The sequence below is a fragment of the Rhinoraja longicauda genome, chromosome 3 (genome assembly GCF_053455715.1).
Source record: "Rhinoraja longicauda isolate Sanriku21f chromosome 3, sRhiLon1.1, whole genome shotgun sequence".
NCBI lineage: Eukaryota > Metazoa > Chordata > Chondrichthyes > Rajiformes > Arhynchobatidae > Rhinoraja > Rhinoraja longicauda.
This window is the reverse complement of record NC_135955.1, coordinates 65,914,912-65,936,932: the sequence shown is the minus strand read 5'-3', so window position 1 is coordinate 65,936,932 and position 22,021 is coordinate 65,914,912. Positions and strand designations below refer to the sequence as shown.

General features: G+C 43.3%; 1 protein-coding gene across 2 annotated transcripts in view; it reads left to right on the top strand.

Moving 5' to 3' along the window:
• The window catches only part of prr16 (proline rich 16), a 187,523-nt gene that overhangs the window by 153,022 nt on the left and 12,480 nt on the right, over positions 1–22,021 (top strand). The window contains exon 4 of one of the 2 annotated variants that reach the window (XM_078397017.1): positions 9,306–9,377. The exons of the other annotated variant lie outside the window; for it this stretch is intronic. The gene's annotated coding sequence lies outside the window, so the exon portion shown is untranslated. Of the gene's footprint in view, positions 1–9,305; positions 9,378–22,021 lie in introns of those variants that run through there. 2 annotated transcript variants of the gene reach the window in all.

Sequence of the window (22,021 nt, the reverse complement as noted above, 5' to 3'; positions counted from 1 at the left end):
GGCAAAAGAGTGCTGGAATAACTGAGTAGGTCAGGCAGCATCTTTGGAGAACATGGATCAATGCTTATCCATGTTCTCCAGAGATACTCTCTGACCCGTTGTGTTACTCCAGCACTTTGTGTCTGAGACTTAGCCACGATGGTCAGTGTGGACAAATAACCTCGTAAAATTGAGGCACAGTCATAAAGAAAAACCCCTTAGGTTAGGTACTTACCAAAATCTGGCTCATGGATGTAAAATAGCATAATAGCAAGTAGTCTGTGCATTCTAAAAGTTGATGGCACAGTGGCACAACTGGTAAAGCTGCTGCATCACAGCGCCAGAGACCCAAGTTTGAACCAAGGAAGCTGTCTGCGTGAAGTTTGCATGTTCTCCTTGTGACTGCGCAGATTTCCTCCATGTGCTCCAATTACCACCCACTGTCCCAAAGAAGCGTAGGCTTGTAGGTTAATTGGCCTCTGCAGATTGACCCGAGTGTGAGAAATGTGGAATAACATAAAACTAGTGTGAACGGGTGATCGATGGTATGTGTGATCATGGTCAGCTGCAGGGCCTGTTTGCATGCTGTGTCATTGTCCATCAATCAGTCATCAGTAAAGCTGAAGATAATTTCCTATTAAGATTTTCAATGGATGAGGGGAAATATAGACAAAAAAATAAGAACAGTGAGTCAATGTGAATGACTGTCGTATTTAACACTAAAATAAATCTTCAACCAGATACTAATTGGTGGTGGAGAAAATGTGAAGATCAAATACAGTGTACTATGTTTACATATCTATAGTATTGCTGCAAGTAAGAATTTGATGGTTCCATTTCGGGACATTTAGTTTTTTTAGTTTTAGAGGTACAGCGCAGAAACAGGCCCTTCGGCCCACCGAGTCCACACCGACCATCGATGCCCGCACATTAACACTATCCTACACACACTAGGGACAATTTACACTTATACCAAGCCAATTAACCTACAAACCTGTATGTGTTTGGAGTGTGGGAGGAAAGCGAAGCTCTCGGAGAAAACCCATGCGGCCTCAAACTCCATCTGACAGCGCCCATAGTCGGGATCGAACCCGGGTCTCTGGCGCTGCAAGTGTTGTAAGGCATATGACAATAAAACACTCTTGACTTTTGATTTAGGGTTTGAAATGTTTGCAGTCAGAGAGAGAAAAGTAAAAGATTTTCTGGAGATTTTGCAGAATGCAGAGTTGAGACTGAAGAAGAGAAGGAAAAGGATTTCAAATATGGCAAGAGTCACAGTGCAGGGCTTGCGATGGCCTTCATGTTGAAATGAATCACACAAGGTTGGTTCAATTATTGCACACTTACCTCAAGAGTCAGAATATTGCAGCTTTGTGCGCAATAGTTTGAAGAAGGGTGTCGACCCGAAACGTCACCCATTCCTTTTCTCCAGAGATGCTGCCTGTCCCGCTGAGTTACTCCAGCATTTTGTGTCTACCTTCGATTTAAACCAGCATCTGCAGTTTTTTCCTATAGACATTGAAGCATCCCTGGCATGACATCTGGAGCAGTATTGATGATAACTGTTTAAACACAGCTGCGACAATTCCAGTTAAATCAGATTGAATAATAATAATAATAATAATAATAATAATAATAATAATAATAATATTCATTTATTGTCATTGCAACGAGTACAACGAAATTAAAAAACAGCCAATCCTGACGGTGCGTACAAACATATATGCAATAAATGCAAAAACAAATAAATACATCAATACAATTAAATTAAGTACAAGATTTTTTAACGGTGTTGCCTAGTGCACAGGTAGTGTTCAGTTCTCGTATGGCCCTGGGGTAAAAACTGTTCTTAAGTCTGTTTGTTCGGGATTTGATTGACCTGAAACGTCGACCAGAGGGCAGATGAACAAACAGACGGTGGCCGGGGTGGGATGGATCTTTTATTATTTTGCCTGCTCTACTGAGGCAGCGCAGGCTGAACAGGTGCTCCAGGGAGGGCAGTGAGCAGCCGATGATTTTCTGGGCCGTCGTGATGACCCTCTGAAGGGCCTTCCTGTCCTTTTCTGAGCAGCTGGCATACCATGTGGTTATACAGTATGCCAGCACACTCTCGATGGAGCAGCGATAGAAGGACAACATGAGCTTCTCCTGCAGGTTGGTTTTCCTGAGGATCCTCAGGAAGTGGAGTCTCTGCTGTGCCTTCTTTACTGTGGTGATGGTGTTGGTAGACCAGGTGAGATCCTCTGCGATGTGCGTACCCAGGAACCTGAAAGCTGGTACCCTTTCCACGCAGACCCCATTGATGTAGAGTGGGTCGTAATCTCCACTGGTTTTTCTAAAGTCAATTATAAGTTCCTTTGTTTTGGAGGAGTTCAGGACCAGATTGTTCACTGAACACCATGCTGCCAGCCTTTGGATTTCATCCCTATAGGCTGTCTCATCTCCTTCTGAGATAAGTCCAACCACAGTCGTGTCATCCGCGAACTTGATGATGGTGTTGGTGGGATGGGTGGGGGCGCAGTCGTGAGTGTAGAGGGAGTAAAGGATGGGGCTCAACACACAGCCCTGTGGTGAGCCGGTGCTCAGTGTAATGGTGGAGGAGAGGTGAGGGCCTATTTTGACTGTCTGGGGGCGGTTGGTCAGGAAGTCCTTGATCCATTTGCAGATGGTTAGGGAAAATCCCAGGTCGGAAAGTTTGGTGACCAGTCTGCTCGGGATGACCGTGTTAAAGGCAGAGCTGAAGTCGAGAAAGAGCATCCTCACATAGCTCCCCTGGTGTTCAAGGTGGGTCAGTGCAGTGTGAAGAGCAGTGTCGATGGCATCCCCTGTAGACCTATTTGCTCTGTAGGCAAACTGGTATGGGTCGAAGGTGGGTGGGAGGCTGGCTTTGATGTGCTGCAGGACCAGTCTCTCGAAGCACTTTGTGATGACCGGTGTGAGTGCTACCGGACGGTAGTCGTTAAGACCGCTGATGACAGGCTTTTTCGGCAGTGGGATGATTATGGCGGACTTCAGGCAGGGAGGGATGGTGGATTTTAAAAGGGACAGGTTGAAGATTTTTGTGAAGACCTCAGATAATTGGTCTGCACATTCCCTCAGCACTCTGCCCGTCACACCATCGGGGCCTGCAGCTTTCCTGGGATTCACTGCTCTGAGCACTCGCTTAACGTCATACTCCTGCACAGTGAAGGTGTTGCTCTCAGGTGCTGGAGAGGGTGTAATGTCTGCCTCGAAACGATATGGTGGAGAACAAATAGTATTTCCAAGAAAAGTCATGCCTGAGTGGAGAAATGTACTGAGCAAAATAATTTTGGGATTGCTGTTGTCTCGAGTGCACATGAATGATTCGCATTTGGGAGTCTGATGCAGATTGCCCAAATTTACAAATTAGAGCTAAACATGAGGGACAGTGGAATGAGAAAAATAAAAGTACAGAACATATGGAGCAAAATAATAACACGGGAAGAGTGATGGCATGACAAGTGGAACGTACAGCATATTGGAAGGAAAAACACAAGTGGCATATGATGATAGTATATAATGCTGAAACAGAGGAAGATAAACATGAGAAAAATTATAAGTCTTTGCCGCACAACCTAAACTTATACAACCACCTCACAGCAGTAATTCATGAGACCAATATATTATGCTAGAAGTCTCTGGACATTACAATGAAGTTGGATGGTGAAATGTTACTGTCGGTCAATAGCTTGGAATGGTTCTGTGATAGTGTCTAATTCCTGCATATGAGAGACAAGAGAGAGAGAGAGAGAGAGAGAGAGAGAGAGAGAGAATGTAATGCTCATGAGTGTTAAAGTGTGTAATACAGTGATGTGTGACTCGTCGGAGAGTCATTGGAGCTACAGCATTGAAGCAGGCCCTTCGATAAAAGATATTATCGACACTGGAAATCTAACATAAAATCAAAAAAATAAATGCTCTATTCAGCCGGACAGGCTGCAACTATTCAAGTGGAAGACCGTTAATCTGACGTGGCCTGACTGCTATTTCCAGTATTTCCTTTTTTAATTATACAGTAAACCCTCACAATAACAGACCTCTATAGAGCAGATTTTGGGTATGGCAGACTGCTGCTACCCCATCTATTGCCACAGCCACTGGGACAGCTGGGTGGTCTGATGTCACAGTTGTTGTCATGGCTAAATTAAACCATATACAAATGGCTGATTTGGGATATGGTTCATTTTGAAAATATTTGGGTAATAGCGAGAATGCATCACATCTTTATTAAAAAAATAAGAAAATGGAAGTAGAACCACATAGAATTACAGAAATTGTAAAAAATTGAGGATCCTGTGAATGAAGCCGCTTTATACACTGGGGCTAAAACATATTTATCTATTAATTTCTCCCTCCCTTCCTTCTCCCATCGGTTGTTTATTTCTAGCCATGAATCCACCAGTATGGCTCCTCGCCATCTAATGAAATTCATTTTAAGTAACAATTAGTGACTTCGAAATGTTACCCCTATCTGCTAGCTTTTCATTCCCTTGCTTTTTGCCTGTGTGTATCAGCCTACACACTGTTATATAAGTGTTGAACCATTCACCGTGACCCTCCAAAGAGCTCTTTTTTTTTTGCTGAGAGAATTTGCTTTCTTCTGTTGCTCTTTCTGCTTTGACACATGTAATTTAAATCGCAAAAATGGTTATGCTTTAATTCTGAAATCATTTCCTGGTGATTGTCATGCACATTGCAGCCTGAAGTTCCTGAATTAGGACCGCACATTTAATTCATACCTGTACTAACTGAGGGTGCCTCACATCACATCTGCATTGCACACAAGTATGAAATTGGTTCCAAATGGAGAGATGCAAACATCAATTCTTTCACCTCTGTCAGCCCCCACACTCATGCACATTAATCGAGCTTTCCTGAGGCCCTTAAGTAAGTTGAAAGTCTATTGCATCACACAAATCACATTTAATGGCCACTCGTATTTTAACGTAACTTTGGTCTGAGCATGTGTTTTTTTAAAGAGAATTGTTTGTATGTTGCTTTTTCGCTTATTACGTCAGAAACTTGCTATATTACGTAAATATTTTAACCTGAGCAAACAGGAATTAAATGCCAACGCTGCTGTTTTGAAACACTCTTACTTGGCCTAATGTCAGGTAAAGAACTATTTGAAAAGTATAATAAGTAACGATCATCGTGGTATCAGTATTAAAAAGGGTGCGGCAATATAAGTTTGTGATGATTAATTGATATAAGCCACATAATATAATCAACATCAGGACAAGAAATAGAAGTGGATTGTAGAAGTACACCAATGCTTAGTTTTTCCTCAGCCCACTGAATCTTTGAAAAAGACTGTTGGCATTTTTTTCAAGGGCTACAGGTTATGTCACACGAGATGAATTACACAGGATCGAGCAGAATTTGGACCTTAAATTTCAATGAAGTTTCACTAGGAACTGTAAGAGCCAGATTTAGAAATGATAGCTGTCTAATATCTAAGATAGACACAAAATGTTGGAGTAACTCAGCGGGACAGGCAGCATCTCTGGAGAGAAGGAATGGGTGACTTTTCAGGTCGAGACCCTTCAGACTCTCGTGGCCTGAGCAACAACATACACTAACAAAGACAGAAGAAGGATAGAGTTCCCTGGGTCCTCATCTTTCACTCCACCAGTCTTCACATCCATAGCATAATTCTCAGACATTTTTGCCACCTTCAACATGATTCAACCACTAGTCACATCTTCCCGTCTCCACACTTTTTCACTTTCTGCAGAAAGTGCACAGTCTCCACAGCTCCTTGATTTGCTTATCCATCACCATGCAACATCACCAACCCTTCCCCTTACCTACCCCTGCACATTCGCCTGCAACCACAAAATATGTCAACCTGTCCTTACATCTCCTCTCTCACCTCTGTTCAGGGATTCCAAACCCCTTCCAGGTTAGACAGACACTATTGCATTCGGTGCATCTGAAATAGCTTTCTCCACATCGGCGAGACCAAGAGTGAACTAAGTAACCGTTTTACCGAACACTTGCGCTTGGTCTGTCAAGGCCAGCTGAAACACCAATTTGCAAGCCATTTTAACTCCCCTTCCCATTCCCATACAGACCATTCTGTCCTGGGCCTTCTCCACTGTCAGAGGCCCAATGGAAACTGGAAGAACAGCACCTCATATTCCGCTTTGGTAGCTTGTGCCCAATTGCATGAATATTGAATTCTCCATTTTAAAGTGAATTCCCGACCCCACTCCTCATCCCCTCCTCTGACACCCCCCCCTCCCCACCCTCTAGTGTGCACACCTTACTGCCACTACCCTGTTCCTTTCCCTTCCTCCTTTCATTCATCTCCTACCCCTCCCTACTCCGTCCTCCCCTTCCATTTATCTCCCCTCTTTTCCTCACCCGCCCCTTTCACCTATATTCCTCCTCCAGCTTTACATTTCACTCTTCCTCTTCTGACATCATTTTGTCTACATTTCACCTCTAGCGTTTGTCACTGTCCCCACCCATCTGCCAATCACCCCCTCTCTACTGTATCCACCTATCACTCACCAGGTTTTGCCTCACCTACCTCTCTTTACCAGCTTTCTTCCCTTTACTTCATCAGTCTCAAGAATGGACCGGACTAGAAATGTCTTCTGTCCATTTGTACTCCAGATGCACCTAACACGCTGAGTTCTTCCAGCACTTTTTTCCCGCAACATTCCAGTGTAACAATCACACTTGCTGGATCAATGGCCCAGTCGATGCACTCATAATCATCAAACAATGTTGACAACAATAACCTACCCACCAATAAATCTCACCATGACCACTCAGCTCCTTACTCACAATATACAATAGTGGCAGAGCATATAACAGTAGTGGAATTTAAAAAACTTAGATAGGAACATGGATAAGCAGGAATTGTAGAGATATGGACAGGCAGGTAAGATTAATTTAACTTAGCATCATGTTTGGCACTTACATTGTGGGATGAAGGGTCAATTCCTGTACTGAAATTTCTATGTTCTAAACGTTAATCAGAGAGCTTAATTTTACGAATGAGTTGAGAATGTCTACCCTTGAAATCGAGGGGTTGGACAAGCATGGCTTGATTTCTCTGACGTCAGATGCTGAGGAGAGACCTGGCAGAAGCTTTTAAAATTATGAGAGGCATACTGTAGAAAGTGTAGAATATTTTTCCTAAGGAGGAAATGTCATTGAGGGAATGGCTTTAAGGTGCCAGGGGTTCATTTTAAAGGAGATTTGCAGGGCAAGATTTTAAGGAGACTTTTAGATAGGCAGGTAAATACGCAGGGAATAGACCAAAATGGATCATGTGCAGGGAGAATGGAGTGGTTTAATTGGACATCATGTTTGGCACAGATATTGTGGGCTGAAGGACCTGTTCCTGGGCTGCACTGTTCCATTTGCTGTGCTGAGTGTTTCCAGCATTTTCTATTTTTATTTCAGATTTCCAGTATCTGCAGTTGTCTTTTTTGTTTCCTATCTCAGGAAATCTATCTGAGTAACTGTATTGAGTGGTAATTGTACTCTGCTGTGAATGGTGTTGCTGCTTCAATTTGTTTAGTATGACCATTTACCTCAGGCTATATTCTGTTCTTCAATTATCTCAACCTGGCTGCTTCACAATTCGCTGCATGATTTTCCTTTTAACCAATTCTTTAACGTCAAAATATTAGATCAAACATAAAGACTAAAGAATGATGTTTAAAAAAAAGACAATTACACTCATTTATTATAAATCAAATTCTTCAATCTCTAATTCTGCTTCATAAGAAGAATATAGTTTAGTTTAGACATACAGTGTGGAAACAGGCCTTTTGGCCTCCGAGTCCGCAATGACTAGCAATCTCCACACATTAACACTATCCTACACAAACTAGGGACAATTTACACATGCACCAAGCCAATTAACCTACATACCTGAACATCTTTGGAGTTTGGGAGAAAACCGAAGATCTCGGAGAAATCCCACATGGTCATGGGGAGAATGTGTAAATTCCCAACAGACAGCACCTGTAACTGGGATCGAACCAGGGTCTCTGGCGCTGCAGGCTCTGTAAGGCAGCAACTCTACCGCTGTGCCACTGTGCCACCCTTTATAATAAAGGATGAATTTTTTTCTCAACACCTTTGATACTGGTGAAGTTAATTCCCAGTCCTATTTATTATAGGATGTTTCCATTCATTGATAATTGTGTACAAAAAACATTTCTCGTTTCACACTCTTATTCTTCTGACAATTATCATAAATCCAACTCTTGACTATTCTGCAGCAGGAGTGTATTGAAATCCTTCATGATTTAAACAAAAAAAATCCAGTTTCTTGTCTTTCCAGGAAACTTGACAACCATCCCAGTTGGGTGGAAAAGTGACGCACCTAGTAGAGTTGCTGCCTTATAGCCCCAGTGACCCGGATTCAATCCTGACCTTATGTGCTGTCTGTGCAGAGTTTGTGACTGCATGAGGTTCCTACCGTTCCTCCTCCAGGTGGTCTAGTTTCCTCCCAAAGCCATGCTGGTTGGTAGGTTGATTGGTCATTGTAAACTGACCTAAATGAGAATGAATGGGAACATCACAAGAATAGGTTACAGGGATAATTAGTTTAGTTTACAGACACAACGTGGAAACGGGCCTTTTGGCCCACTGAGTCCATGAGACCATCGATCATTTGACACTACTTCTGTTATCCCACTTTCACAATGTACATACTCGGAGAAATTTACAGAAGACACTTTATCTACAAACCTGCACGTCTTTGGAATGTGGGAGAAACTGGAGCACCCAAAGAAAACCCATGCGATCACAGGGATAAAGTGCAAACTCTACACAGACAGCGCCCGTAATCAGGATCGAGTCTAGCTCTCTGGCACTGTAAAGCAGCACCTTTACGCCACTGTGCCACTCAGTCAAGGACTAGAGGACGCAGCTTTAAGGTGAGAGGGGCAACATTTAAAAGAGATATTAGGGGCAATTTTTTAAATAGAGAAAATGGGTGCTTGGAATGCACTGCGAGGGGTGGAGATGGAGGCAGACATGATAATGGTATTCAAGAGGCTTTTAGATATGCACATGTAAAGACAGGGCCTGTTGGGATATGGATCAGATGCAGGCAGAGGAGATTATTTTAACTTGTTCATAATGTATGGACATTGTGTGCCAGAGGGCCTGTTTCTATGCTGTCTTGTTCTATGTATTAATGAATGAGTTTAATTGTCAACTCGAGTAGATTTTGTGAGCTGCATTACCTCCCTCTGTTTCTGTGCTGAGGAAGCAGAAAAATATGGAAAAGTTATCATGCTGGAATGCTAACACTATTTCATCCTCAACAGATGTTGGCATACCTAATCAGCTGAATGTATTCCCATTCATTATTTTTATGCCATGCGAATGGATCTTTCCTGCACAATCCAATTCTTTGACATCGTACCCGAGGAGTGTGGCCAGAAATAGCTGGAATCATCCAGCCATGATAAGATGGTTAGGATATATCTGTATCTCCCTTTGTAAACCTCAGGTTCGCTATGTCTATTTTAAAGAGTTCCGCAAGTTCCGCAAATTTTCAAGGTTTGGGCAGGGATACGGCAAGATCTGTTTTACTTCTGCAGCATTTTTATATATTCAAAGCTACGACCTCAGTCAGAAAAATCTGTTTAGTTTAGTTCAGAGAAACAGCCCTGAAACAGGCCCTTAGGCCCACTGAGTCCGCACCGACCAATGATCCCCGCACATTAACACTATCCTATACACATTAGGGACAATTTATACTTACACCAAGCCAATTAACCTACAAACGTGTACGTCTTTGGAGTGTGGGAGGAAACCAAAGTTCTCGGAGAAAACCCATGCTGTCACGGGGAGAACAGACAAACCTCATACAGACAGCACCTGTAGTCAGGATCGATCCCAGGTCTCTGGCACTGTAAGCGCTGCAAGGCAGCAACTCTACCACTGTACCACCATGCCGCCCTTTCACAGTTGGTCTGAGTTTTCACAGTTGGCCAGTTTTCTATCTCTGATGCCACAACACCTTTTATTCCGTGGTCTTCAATTTTGATGACAAACCTATCATTTGGCACTTGGTCAAACTCCATTTGCAAGTTCACAGACACCACCACATCAACCATATTCTAGTCATTGACCCTCTGAATTGCTTTATGAGTCTGTTCACAATGTGAGAAGTCTCCTAGAGATAACCTAAGCTTCTAAGCTCACTATTCCCATCACAAAGATTCTTTACATCTTCTCATGTAGCACAAGAGGTATAAGAAAATAACTGCAGATGCTGGTACAAATCGAAGGTATTTATTCACAAAATGCTGGAGTAACTCAGCAGGTCAGGCAGCATCTCGGGAGAGAAGGAATGGGTGACGTTTCGGGTCAAGACCCTTCTTTGACCTGCTGAGTTACTCCAGCATTTTGTGAATAAATACCTTCGATTTGTACCAGCATCTGCAGTTATTTTCTTATACCTCTTGTGCTACATGAGAAGACGTAAAGAATCTTTGTAATGGAAATAGTGAGCTTAGAAGCTTAGGTTATCTCTAGGAGACTTCTCACATTGTGAACAGACCCCATTCCTTCTCTCCCGAGATGCTGCCTGACCTGCTGAGTTACTCCAGCATTTTGTGAATAAATACCCTGAAGAAGGGTCTCGACCCGAAACGTCACCCATTCCTTCTCTCCCGAGATGCTGCCTGACCTGCTGAGTTACTCCAGCATTTTGTGAATAAATACCTTCTCATGTAGCACTATCTGTTTCCATTTGTGCCTCAACCTAACAGAACTGAAACCCTGATTCATGATTGATGACTACATTGCCACATTGGCCAATCTCCTGTAGTTTAGAAACTACAGGTCACCATATGTTTGTTGCCTGAGTTGCATGTTGGACTAAATACTGTTCTTCATCTTTGCTGACCTACAAAGACATTTAAAATGTTCAACCATCTGTTTAAATCTATTCATAGCCTATTCTACAATTCTGCAACTATACAAGACAGTAATTGTTCTTTGCCATCTCCATATAATGAGCAGTTTAAATGTAAACCTAGGTTATGGTGCTGCACATTATTCTCTGCTTAAGAAAACAAAAATTTCAATATAATTACATGTTTGTGTTGACTGTAAGCTGGTAAACGGCAGTAAAGAAATCAGTTAAATCTTCAGAGACATTGTTTTTAATATTGCTTTGCACTGGTCTTGCAGGAGATGTAGGATTAATTGCTGAGGAAGGAACTGCAGATGCTTGTTAAACCAAAGATAGACACAAAAAGCTGGAGTAACTCAACAGGTCAGACAGCATCTCTGGAGAAAAGGAATAGGTGACTTTGTGGGTAGAGTCACTTCTTCAGACTGAGAGTCAGGGGAAAGGGACATGAAAGGTATAGACAATGTAAAGACAATGCAAAGAGATGTAGAACAAATGAATGAAAGATATTCAAAAAAGTAGAGTTGGAGAGCAGGAGGAATCACAGAGGGGGAGCAGCGAGAGACAATGTTGCAGAACTCTCGCCGGAGAGAGGAGGAAAACGTCTTCAAAGTAGATATACCTTGAGGTGATTTCACAGTGGGGCAGAGAAAATGGGTAGGAACGAACTGCAGTTGCTCCCACTCCCCCTTCCCCTCTCCCTCTCTTCAGCCCCCCCTCCCCCTTCGGTACTCCTGTTCTTTTGGAGGCAATGTTTCCCCATTCTTCCTTCAACCATCATATGTTTAGTTTAGTTTTGTTTTTTGTTGTGTGCCAACCAGTCAGCGGAAAGACAATACATCATTACAATCAAGACATTCACAATGTATAGACACATAAATAGATACATAGAAAATAGGTGCAGGAGTAGACCATTCGGCCCTTCGAGCCAGCACCGCCATTCAATGCGATCATGGCTGATCATCCAAAATCAGTACCCTGTTCCTGCCTTCTCTTCATATCCCTTGATTCCGCTAGCCCTAAGAGCTCGATCTAACTCTCTTTTGAATGCATCCAGTGAATTGGCCTCCACTGCCTTCTGAGGCAGAGAATTCCACAAATTCACAACTCTCTGGGTGAAAGAGTTTTTCCTCATCTCAGTTCTAAATGGCCTACCCCTTATTCTTAAACTGTGTCCTCTGGTTCTGGACTCCCCCAACATCAGGAACATGTTTCCTGCATCAAGCATGTCCAATCCCTTAATAATTTTATGTTTCTATAAGATCCCCTTTCATCCTTCCAAATTTCAGTGAATACAAGCTCAGTCATTCCATTCTTTCATCATATGACAGTCCCGCCATCCCTGGAATTAACCACGTGAACTCCATAGCAAGAATGTCCTTCCTCAAATTAGGAGAGCAAAACTGCACACAGTACTCCAGGTGTGGTCTCACCAGGGCCCTGTACAACTGCAGAAGGACTTCTTAGATCCTCTACTCAAATCCTCTCGTTATGAAGACCAACATGCCATTAGCTTTCGTCATTGCCTGTTCTAGCTGCTCTGCTAAAGGGAATAACGTGAATAATGTTTTGTGCAAGATAGAGCCAGTAAAGTCCGATCAAAGATATAGCTTATTTCTTCCCCCTTATGCTGTGGACATTTTGATGTATTCTTATATTCTCCCATCCACTTTAAGAGGCATTTTAGCTCCTCAGATCTATTGTGAAAAGAAGGCAGGATTTGCAGTTACGCAGCCGATATTGTGACTTACTGACAATCTTTACAGTGAATTAAATACTTCTGCAGTGATGCAGAAAACATGTTAGCCAATTAATGCACAAACAAAATTCTATAAACTGTCGTGTAAATGTGGCCAGATACCGTAAAATTCCATTCAACCAACACAGTGTGGACTTTGGTACTGGACAAGCAGATGTACTAGATTATAGGATATCATTCCAAATAGAAAACATTAACACGTTTTTAATTTATACTAGACTGAGGTGGACCCATTGGGTCCAAATCTCTCCTGCGGGCCTCTCCTAGGGGGAACCCTCCCCCAACTGACGATCCTGCGGGTCCAGCAACCCTCTCCAACGGACGAAGCCCATTGCCGGGCGGGGACTGTCTCCAGAGGCCGTGGGCAGGCGAGGGGGGACAGGGAAGGGGGGAGGGTGCCACTCACCTCGGCCCCGTGCCGCCAGCATTGCAGCCAGAGCGAACCGTGGACCCAAAGCCTCCTCTGCACCCTCCTCTTCCCCACACCTTCTCACTCACCCCCTCCCCTCCCCACCCACCGCCACTCCCCTTTCAGCAGAAAGAACGTGGGACCTGGACCAAACGGGTGACGAGCTGGATGGAAGGCCTTTTTTTTTAAATGGGCGGCACTCCCCTGCATGTGGGACCCAGACCAATCGGGCGTCGAGTTGGATGGAAGGAACATTTTAAAGATTTTTCTTTCTTAAATGGGCGGCGCTCCCCCCCCCCCCCCCCCCCCCACACGTGGAACGTCACTCTGGCGGTCATCTTAAACCACCACCCCCCTCCTCCTCATTGGCCGGCACTCAGGCAGGTCCCATTGTGACATCACATGCTGAACATGGCAAGAAATTGTTTTTATACGGGAATTTTTAAACATTAAAATCTCTCTAACTTTAAAAATATAAGATCAATTTGAATGAAACTTGGATGAAAGGGTCCCCAGGACAATGGTTATTAAGGTGGTCCTAAAATTGTCATGCTATCATGTGACGGGGGCACAAAAATACGGTCACTTACATCCCTCAGAATAACATTCATCAACCCTCAAAATAACCCTCCCTTTTTCAGTCAAGAGAGTTGTAAATCTGTGTAATTCTCTGCCTCAGAAGGCAGTGGAGGCCAATTCTCTGAATGCATTCAAGAGAGAGCTTGACAGAGCTCTTAAGGATAGCGGAGTCAGGGGGTATGGGGAGAAGGCAGGAACGGGGTACTGATTGAGAATGATCAGCCATGATCACATTGAATGGCGGTGCTTGCTCGAAGGGCCGAATGGCCTACTCCTGCACCTATTGTCTATTGTCTATTATCAATCCTCAGAATAACAAACAGACAGTTTTCATAATATATAGATTTTTTAACATTTAGAGTAGTAATTTTTCCAGTCAACCTCATTAGTTTAAAGGGAGCAAACACAGTTTTTAAGGGAAGATCAAGGGAGCGTGGAAAACAGAATTGTGACTTCAGCACTTTGTGTCTATCTTTAGTATAAACCAGCATCTGCAGATCCTTGTTTCTCCAGGTATTTACAAGAAATGTGGGAAACAGGATACCGATAAGTTTAAAGGCCCACAGTTAGTTTAAAGACAGTTCAGAAATTGGGCCCCCCTTGTGTGAAAGGCAGCAAAGGAAATTGAATCCCAGTGAGTTTAAAGGGAACAAGGGAATCAGGGCACAAGTGAGTTTAAGGAGAGTTTTAAAAACTGGGATCCTCATATGTGAAAATCAGCATAAGAAATTAAGTGCCAATGTGTTTAAAGTGAACAAGGGAATGATGGCACCAGTGAGTTCAGAGAGCTCAGAAATTGGGACTTCTTTGTGTGAAAGGAAGCATGGGAACTGGAGATAAGTGAAAAGGAGAGGGCGAATATCAGTACCCATTGGGCCATGTGCTTAACCTCTGGGATTTCTGGATAGTCAGACAGCAAATTATCAGGATTTTATTGTAATCCGATTTTGATAATGTTGATGGGAACGTTACATTTGGAAAAGACACTCTGGATAATTCCCCAGCTCCTCATCAAAACAGTAACAAGCCATCTTTGCATCCATCTATGGACACGTGTGTAGTCTCAGTTAGAGCTTCAAGTAAAAGATAGCTCCAGTGACATTCCCTCAACATTGGAGTAACCAAACACAGAGTGGGAGGTAGACAAAAAGTGCTGGAGTAACTCCAGCGGGTCAGGCAGCATCTCTGGAGGGAAGGAATGGGTGACGTTTCGGGACGAGACCTTTCTTTAGACTTGAAACACAGAGTGGGAATCTCTTTGAGAATTACCAATGCCCTGTCCACGAGGGTGAAGCTGAACTTCTGGTTGCCTGCTACTTTCACATCCCACTTTCATTCTAACCCACCTGTCTGTGGCTCCTGTACTGTTACGAGAAGGGCCAGTGTAAGCTTGAGGGAACAGCATCTCACTTTCCATCTGGGGACATTGCGGCCTTTTGGACTCAATATTAAATTCTCTAACTTTAAGTAATTTGCTATGTCTGTGAACAATTTCTCTTTCTGAAGAAGGATCCCAGACATGATGCTTGGAACTAAGGAGCAAACTAAAAAAGGAGATCAGAAGGGCAAAAAGGGGGCCAGGAGATAGCTCTGGCGCATAGCATAAAAGACAATCCCAAAAGATTTTACAAATACATAAGAGGGAAAAGGGTATCTAGAGAGGAATGGGACAACTCAGGAATAAAAGCGGTCACCTCTGTGTGGAGCCACAGGAGATGGGCAAGGTCTCCTTTGTATTTACCGAGGAGAAAGAGTAGGACAGAGGAAATTGGAACAGTCACTGGAAGTGTCATGAGTGCAGTCAGGGTTACCATCGAAGGTACTGTCGTGTTTGAAGGTAGCAAATCTCCGGGGCTTGATCAGATATATACAAGGACATTGCAGGAAATTAGAGAGGAAATTGTGGGAATTTATGAGTCATCCTTAAATACAGGAGAGGTGCCAGAGGATTGGAGGGTGGCAAATGTTGTGCCTCTTTTCAAAGAAAGGCTGCAGGGAAAATGCTGGGAACTAAAGGCCGGTGAGCTTAACATCTGTAGTTAGTAAATTACTGGAGAGTATTCTGAGGGATAGGATATACAGGCATTTGGGTGGGCAAGGGCTGATTAGGGACAGTCAGCATGGTTTTGTATGTGGGAGGTCGTGTCTCACAAATCGGATTGATATTTTTGAAAACGTGACCAAAAAGGATGAGGGCAGAGCTGTAGATGTTGTGTACGTGGACTTCAGTAAGGTGTTCGACAAGGTACCGCATGGTAGGCTGCTCTGAAAGGTTATGTCTCATGGGATCCAAGGAGAGATAACCGAATGGATAGCAAATTGGCTCCATGGAAAGAAGCAGAGGGTGATGGTAGAAGGTTGCTTCTCAGACTGGAGGCCTGTGACTAGTGGTGTGCCTCAGGGTTCGGTGCTGGGCCCGTTACTCCTGCACCTATTGTCTATTGTCTATTGTCATCTACATCAATGATTTGAATGAGAACATACAGGGCAAGATTAACAAGTTTGCTGATGGTACAAAAGCTAGTGGTTTTGCAGATAGCTGTGAATGATTGCAGCAGGATCTGGATCGATTGGCCAGGTGGGTGGAGGAATGGTTGATGGGATTTAATGCAGAGAAGTGTGAGGTGTTGCATTTTGGGACATCGCACAAGGGCAGGATCTGCACAGTAAATGGTAGGCCTCTGGGTAGTGTTGTAGAGCAGGGGGATCTAGGAGTACAAGTGTATGGTTCCTTGAAAATTGAGTTGCAGGTAGATAAGGTGGTCGAAAAGGCTTTTGGCACTTTGACCTTCATCAGTCAGAGTATTGAGTATAAAAGTTGGGTGGTCATGTTGCAGTTGTATAAGATGTTGGTGAGACCGCATTTAGAATATTGTGTTCAGTTCTGGGCACCATGTTATTGGAAAGATATTGTCAAGCTCGAAAGGGTTCGGAAAAGATTTACGAGGCTGTTACCAGGTCTAGAGGGTGTGAGCTATATGGAGAGGTTGAGTAGGCTGGGTCTCTATTCCGTGGAGCATAGGAGGATGAGGGGAGATCTTATAGAGATGTACAAAATCATGAGAGGAATAGATCGAGTAGGTGAATCGAGGACCAGAGGAAATAGGTTCAAGATGAAGGGGAAAATATTTAATAGGAATCCGAGGGGTAACTTTTTCACACAGAGGATGGTGGGTGTATGGAACAAGCTGCCAGAGGAGGTAGTTGAGGCTGGGACTATCCCATCATTTAAGAAACAGTTAGACAGGTACATGGATAGGACAGGTCTGAAGGGTTATAGATCAAGCGCAAGCAAGTGGGACTAATGTAGCTGGGACATTGTTGGCCAGTGTGAGCGAGTTGGGCCGAAGGGCCTGTTTCTACACTGCAGCACTCCTAGACTCTATGACTCTCTGACTGTATGAAACATTACTTGTTTCCTGTTCCACAGATGCTGATCGATTTGCTGGGTGTTTCTATTTTCTGGTTTTATTGCAACACTTTGTCAATGCTACACAGGTGTCCAGTGAGGATAGAAAGCAACGTGCAAGGTTTCGGCCTTTATCCAAACCAGGCGCCAAAACCCAGTATTCTCTTCCTAGACCTAATATTTCATGTTTTATTTTAAAATGTTTCGATGTTCAAAGTTAATTTTGTTAAATGATCATTTTCCAGGCTTGGAATGGGTGGAACCTCCTCTCTGAATTTCAAATGATGTCACATCAGTAGGGGGGTATTTAAAGAAGCCCAGCTGGTTACAGATCTCCCACTGCTATTCCCCTGCAGCTTGGCACATGCTGATCCTCTGACCTCTGACCAGGTCCAGGCTGGACCTGATAATAATTGGCTTACGACAGTTCCAACTGTACTACCTGCATGTCTTGCCTTCAACCAACAGTTAACGTCCAAATCCAAGAGCCTCAAAACCAAAATTTTTTGAAGGCATGGCATGGTTAGAAGTGGGAAGCGTGGTGCAAATTATAAAATTAAATATTTCTTTTAAATTCAGATTTTTTTTGGTGTAGTTGTAGTAAGGTGAATGGAGAAACACATTGTTTTGAGATGCAGTGAAAACAAAGAGAAGCTCTCTGCTACTGAATTATAATTTCAAAATAGTTAAATAAAAATATTTGGGAATCTTTGATCATTATTTTAACTTTGAAATTACTTTTGTGAGTGTGTGTTTAAAATTCCTTGTAGGGTCCTTCGGACCCTGAGGTTTTAGTAGCACCTCCTCAAAAACAGCAAAATGAAACTCTGTAGGAATGAACTGTTTAACAATAATACTTTTTTCATCGTGTATGCATTGTACTTAAGTAGACTATCCAAGTTTGTGTTTATATACATTTAAATCTTTAGCCTATTTGCTACAGAATGCTAAATGGATATAATTGAATCAAAAACACTATTCCAAACTGTTCCATTGTCAAGTTTCTCTTCCATCCAGGAATATATTTCATAGAATTGTCTGCTGGGGAAGGAACTAATTTTGCAGTGACTACTTTTATAATATTATATTCACTGCACTCTTCAGACAAAATCAGTCTGAAGAAGGATGCTGATCCAAAACATCACCAACCCATTTCCTCCACAAATGATGCATGACCCTCTGATTTACTCCAGCACTTTGTGTTTTACTCAATATTCCATCATCTGCAGTTCGTTGTATCTACCTTTACATCCTGTTTGACAAATTTCAGTTCAAAGTAGGACATAAAGTGCATGAGTAACTCAATGGGTCAGGTAGCATCTCTGGAGAACATGAATAGGTGATGTTTCGGGTCTCGAGCCAAAATGTCACCTATCCATGTTCTCCAGAGATGCTGCCTGACCTGCTGAGTTACTCCAGAATTTTATGTCCTTTTTTTGTAAACTAGCATCTGCAGTTCCTTGTTTCTTCAGTTCAAAGTAATTAGGCTGCTTATAGTTTGAGAGGTTCTTTCCTATTTATCTATCTATTTTACTCAACACAATGACATGGATTGATTCCAAGACATGGTCATAAGTGAAAATGTGTTTACAGTTTATGTAATGTAGAAAATTCCCGCCATTGTTTTGCATGAAGTAGAAATATTTTTATTTGACTTGGGCTTGTGTCCCCCATTGTATACCGAGTGACACTTGAAACAAGTCTAATTATGGATGTTAACTAGCATCACATGTGGAGCAATTAGTAATTGAAAAAATGCTTCCATGTGAGGCACAGTTTTTCAGCAATACCCATCTGCATTCCATCTGAATAGGTTCAGTAATGAAAGAATGGAATGCCTGCCCTGAGTAAGTCAGGCAGTAAGCATTCACTAAGTAAGCATTCATTAAGTCAGCAAAGCCCACCCGTATGCAGATGTGATTTTCTTTTAATGCGTGAGGATATCTGTGTGTGGATCACAGCCAGTGAAACAAAGCAGAGACACTGATATTAATAAAAGGCCATGCTGATGCTTGTCGCGGATTACACCGCTCCGCATTGCAACATCGACAAGGCAAGGAACGATTCAATTATAAACGCCAGTTAGAGATTGCAACTAGCAAACAGATTTGATCCTTGATTATAGTCAAATCTGGAATCAGGATAATCAGATAAGCCAGGCTCTACTTAGCTCTGGAGCCGGTCCAACCTGGTTCTCAGCAGGCACCAACATCAACAAGATAAATGTCAGCCACAACTCTTCGACTGGTAACAGTTGCAAAAGAACACACAAGCTCTGCCATCTGGCTATTTGTAAACACTGCGGCATACCATGTTGAGGTCTCTCGGCCAATATTTTTATGTGCAATGTGATTAAATTGTTCTATAATATTAACTGCTAAATAAAATGCAAATTTCCTAATGTGAATGATAGGAATTTTAATCACATACATCATTGCATGTGATATACCTTATTCATAGAGGCTACTGGACAGACAGCACTGACATGGATAATTACGTAACACACTTAATATCATTGCCAAAACATTAAAGTACATAAACAATTCCATGAAATGATATGTGGCCCAACCAAGAAGAAACAAGCCCAAAAGAAGAAAAAAAACTGTAGAAACAAGGACCTGCAGATGCTGGTTTTGCAAAGAAAGACACAAAGTGCTGGAGTAACTCAGCAGATTATGCAGCATCTCTGGAGAACATGGATAGGTTTTAGGTCGGGACCCTTTTTCAGACTGAAAGTAGGGGAGGAGGAAAGAATACCCAAAGGGAGGAGAGCAGGACAAAACGTGGCAGGAGATAGGTAGACACAGGTGAGGAGATTTTGATAGGCAGTTGGCTGGAATAAAGGCCAGATATTAAAACTGAAGGTGTGAGACAGAATGATTGAAAACAAACTGTTGGAGTAACTCAGTAGGTCGAACAGCATCTTTGGAAGCAGAGGTATTCTTTAGAACTTTGACTCCATAGACGGATATGGGCAAATGGAGCTATCTTTGATGAAGTATCTTGGTCGTCGTGGATCAGTTGGGCCAAAGGGCCTGTATCCATGTTGTATGGCTCCGTGACAATATGACTGAAATTTTGATACATGAGACCTCCCTCCTGGCACGTCTCATGCTGACCAGCGGGTCCATGTCAAGCTGGGAGCTCTCTTGCTCTTGCTGCGGCCTCTCTCTCCCACAGGTGTAGGGTGTGTTGTTAAAGTAATAATAATAATACATTTTATTTGTCATATGTAGGTTGGCACAGGGTCAACGGTATGATGAAATGTATTTGACAAGACAATGGGTCACCTCAGCAGTAATATTCCAAGGATAAATAAGATTAAAAAATAACATTAGTAAGGTGAAAACACAATATTAAAAATAGTTAAAAAGACAATATTAAAAAATAATCAACATATATGATTTGAAATGTGTTCATGAGTTCAGAAGCTTGATGGCCTGATGGTAGAAACTGTTCTTAAGTCTGGTGGTACGCGCAGCCATACTCCTGTATCGTCTGCCTGACGGTAACAAAGAGAACAGCCTGCGTGCTGGGTGGCTGTGGTCCTTGATGATGCTGCGTGCCTTCTGCAGGCACTGCCGGTAGAAAATGTCCTGAATGGCCGGGAGACAGTTGCCAGTGATGTGCTGTGCCGTCTTCACCACTCTCTGTAGTGATTTGTGGCTGTGGGCGGAACAGTTCCTGTACCAGACTGTAATGCAGCCCGTCAGCAGGCTCTCGATCGTGCATCTGTAGAAGTTTGTGAGGATGCTGGCGTTCATGCCAAACTTCCTCAGTTCTCTCAGGAAAAAGAGCCGATGGTGGGCCTTCTTTGTTATTGTGTCCGTGTGCAGTGTCCAGGCAAGGTCCTCAGTGATGTGCACACCGAGGAACTTAAAGCGGCTGACCCTTTTAACCTCAGCATCACCGATGTGGATGGGGAGGTGTCCACTCCCCCGCTGTCTCCTGTAGTCCACCATCATCTCTTTAGTTTTGCTGACATTGAGAGAGAGGTTATTTTCCTGGCACCAGCTGTTTAGTGCCTTTACCTCCTCTCTGTAGGCCGTCTCATTGTTGTCTGTGATGAGTCCCAAGATGGTCGTGTCGTCAGCAAACTTTAGGATGATGTTTGAGCTGTGCTTAGCACTACAGTCGTGCATGAACAGGGAGTACAGGGGAGGACTGAGCACACAGCCCTGTGGAGTGCCTGTGTTGAGGATCAGTGAGGTGTGGCTGCCAATTCTCACCACCTGGGGCCTGCCCGTCAGGAAATCGAATATCCATCCGCAGGTGGAGGTCTCCAGTCGAAGATCAAGGAGCTTGGGGACGAGTTTTGAGGGAATAATAGTGTTGAATGCCGAGCTGTAGTCAATAAAGAGCATTCTCACATATGTATTTCCTTTGTCCAGGTGGGTGAGCGCAGTATGTATTGTCATGCTTGTTGGGTTACCATGGAGACTGCAGCCACAAGAGGAAAGTGTCAATAGGAACTGTTGGAAATAAATAAAAGAGGCATGCAGGATCATGCAATGCGCTGTAGCTGGATGATGTGTGAGCAGGTGGAACCCTTGGTGGTTCCTAGTGACCACATCTGCAACAAATGTTGGTTGATCGAGGAATTTGGGCTCAAAGTTGGCGACCTGGAGTCTGAGCTTCGAATGTTCTGGCACGTCAGGGATGGGGAGAATTACCTGGATGCTCTGTTTCAGTAGGCAGTCACACCCGTGAGATTAACTGCTTCCAATTTGGTCTGTGGTCAGGAGAAGGAAGGTGTGACAGTGCGAGGGAGGTAAGGGGGTCCAAGAGGTGGTGCTAGAAGAGCCTCATCCATGAGCTTGTCTAGTGGGTCAGACATTGTTGCTTCATGTGCAGACGAGTGTGGGGGCTGTAGGAAGGATGAGAAAACTATCCATGACACCGTGGATCAAGGAGCTATTCAAGAGGGGAGAGAGAAGAGACATGTAGTTGTCATTGTGGATT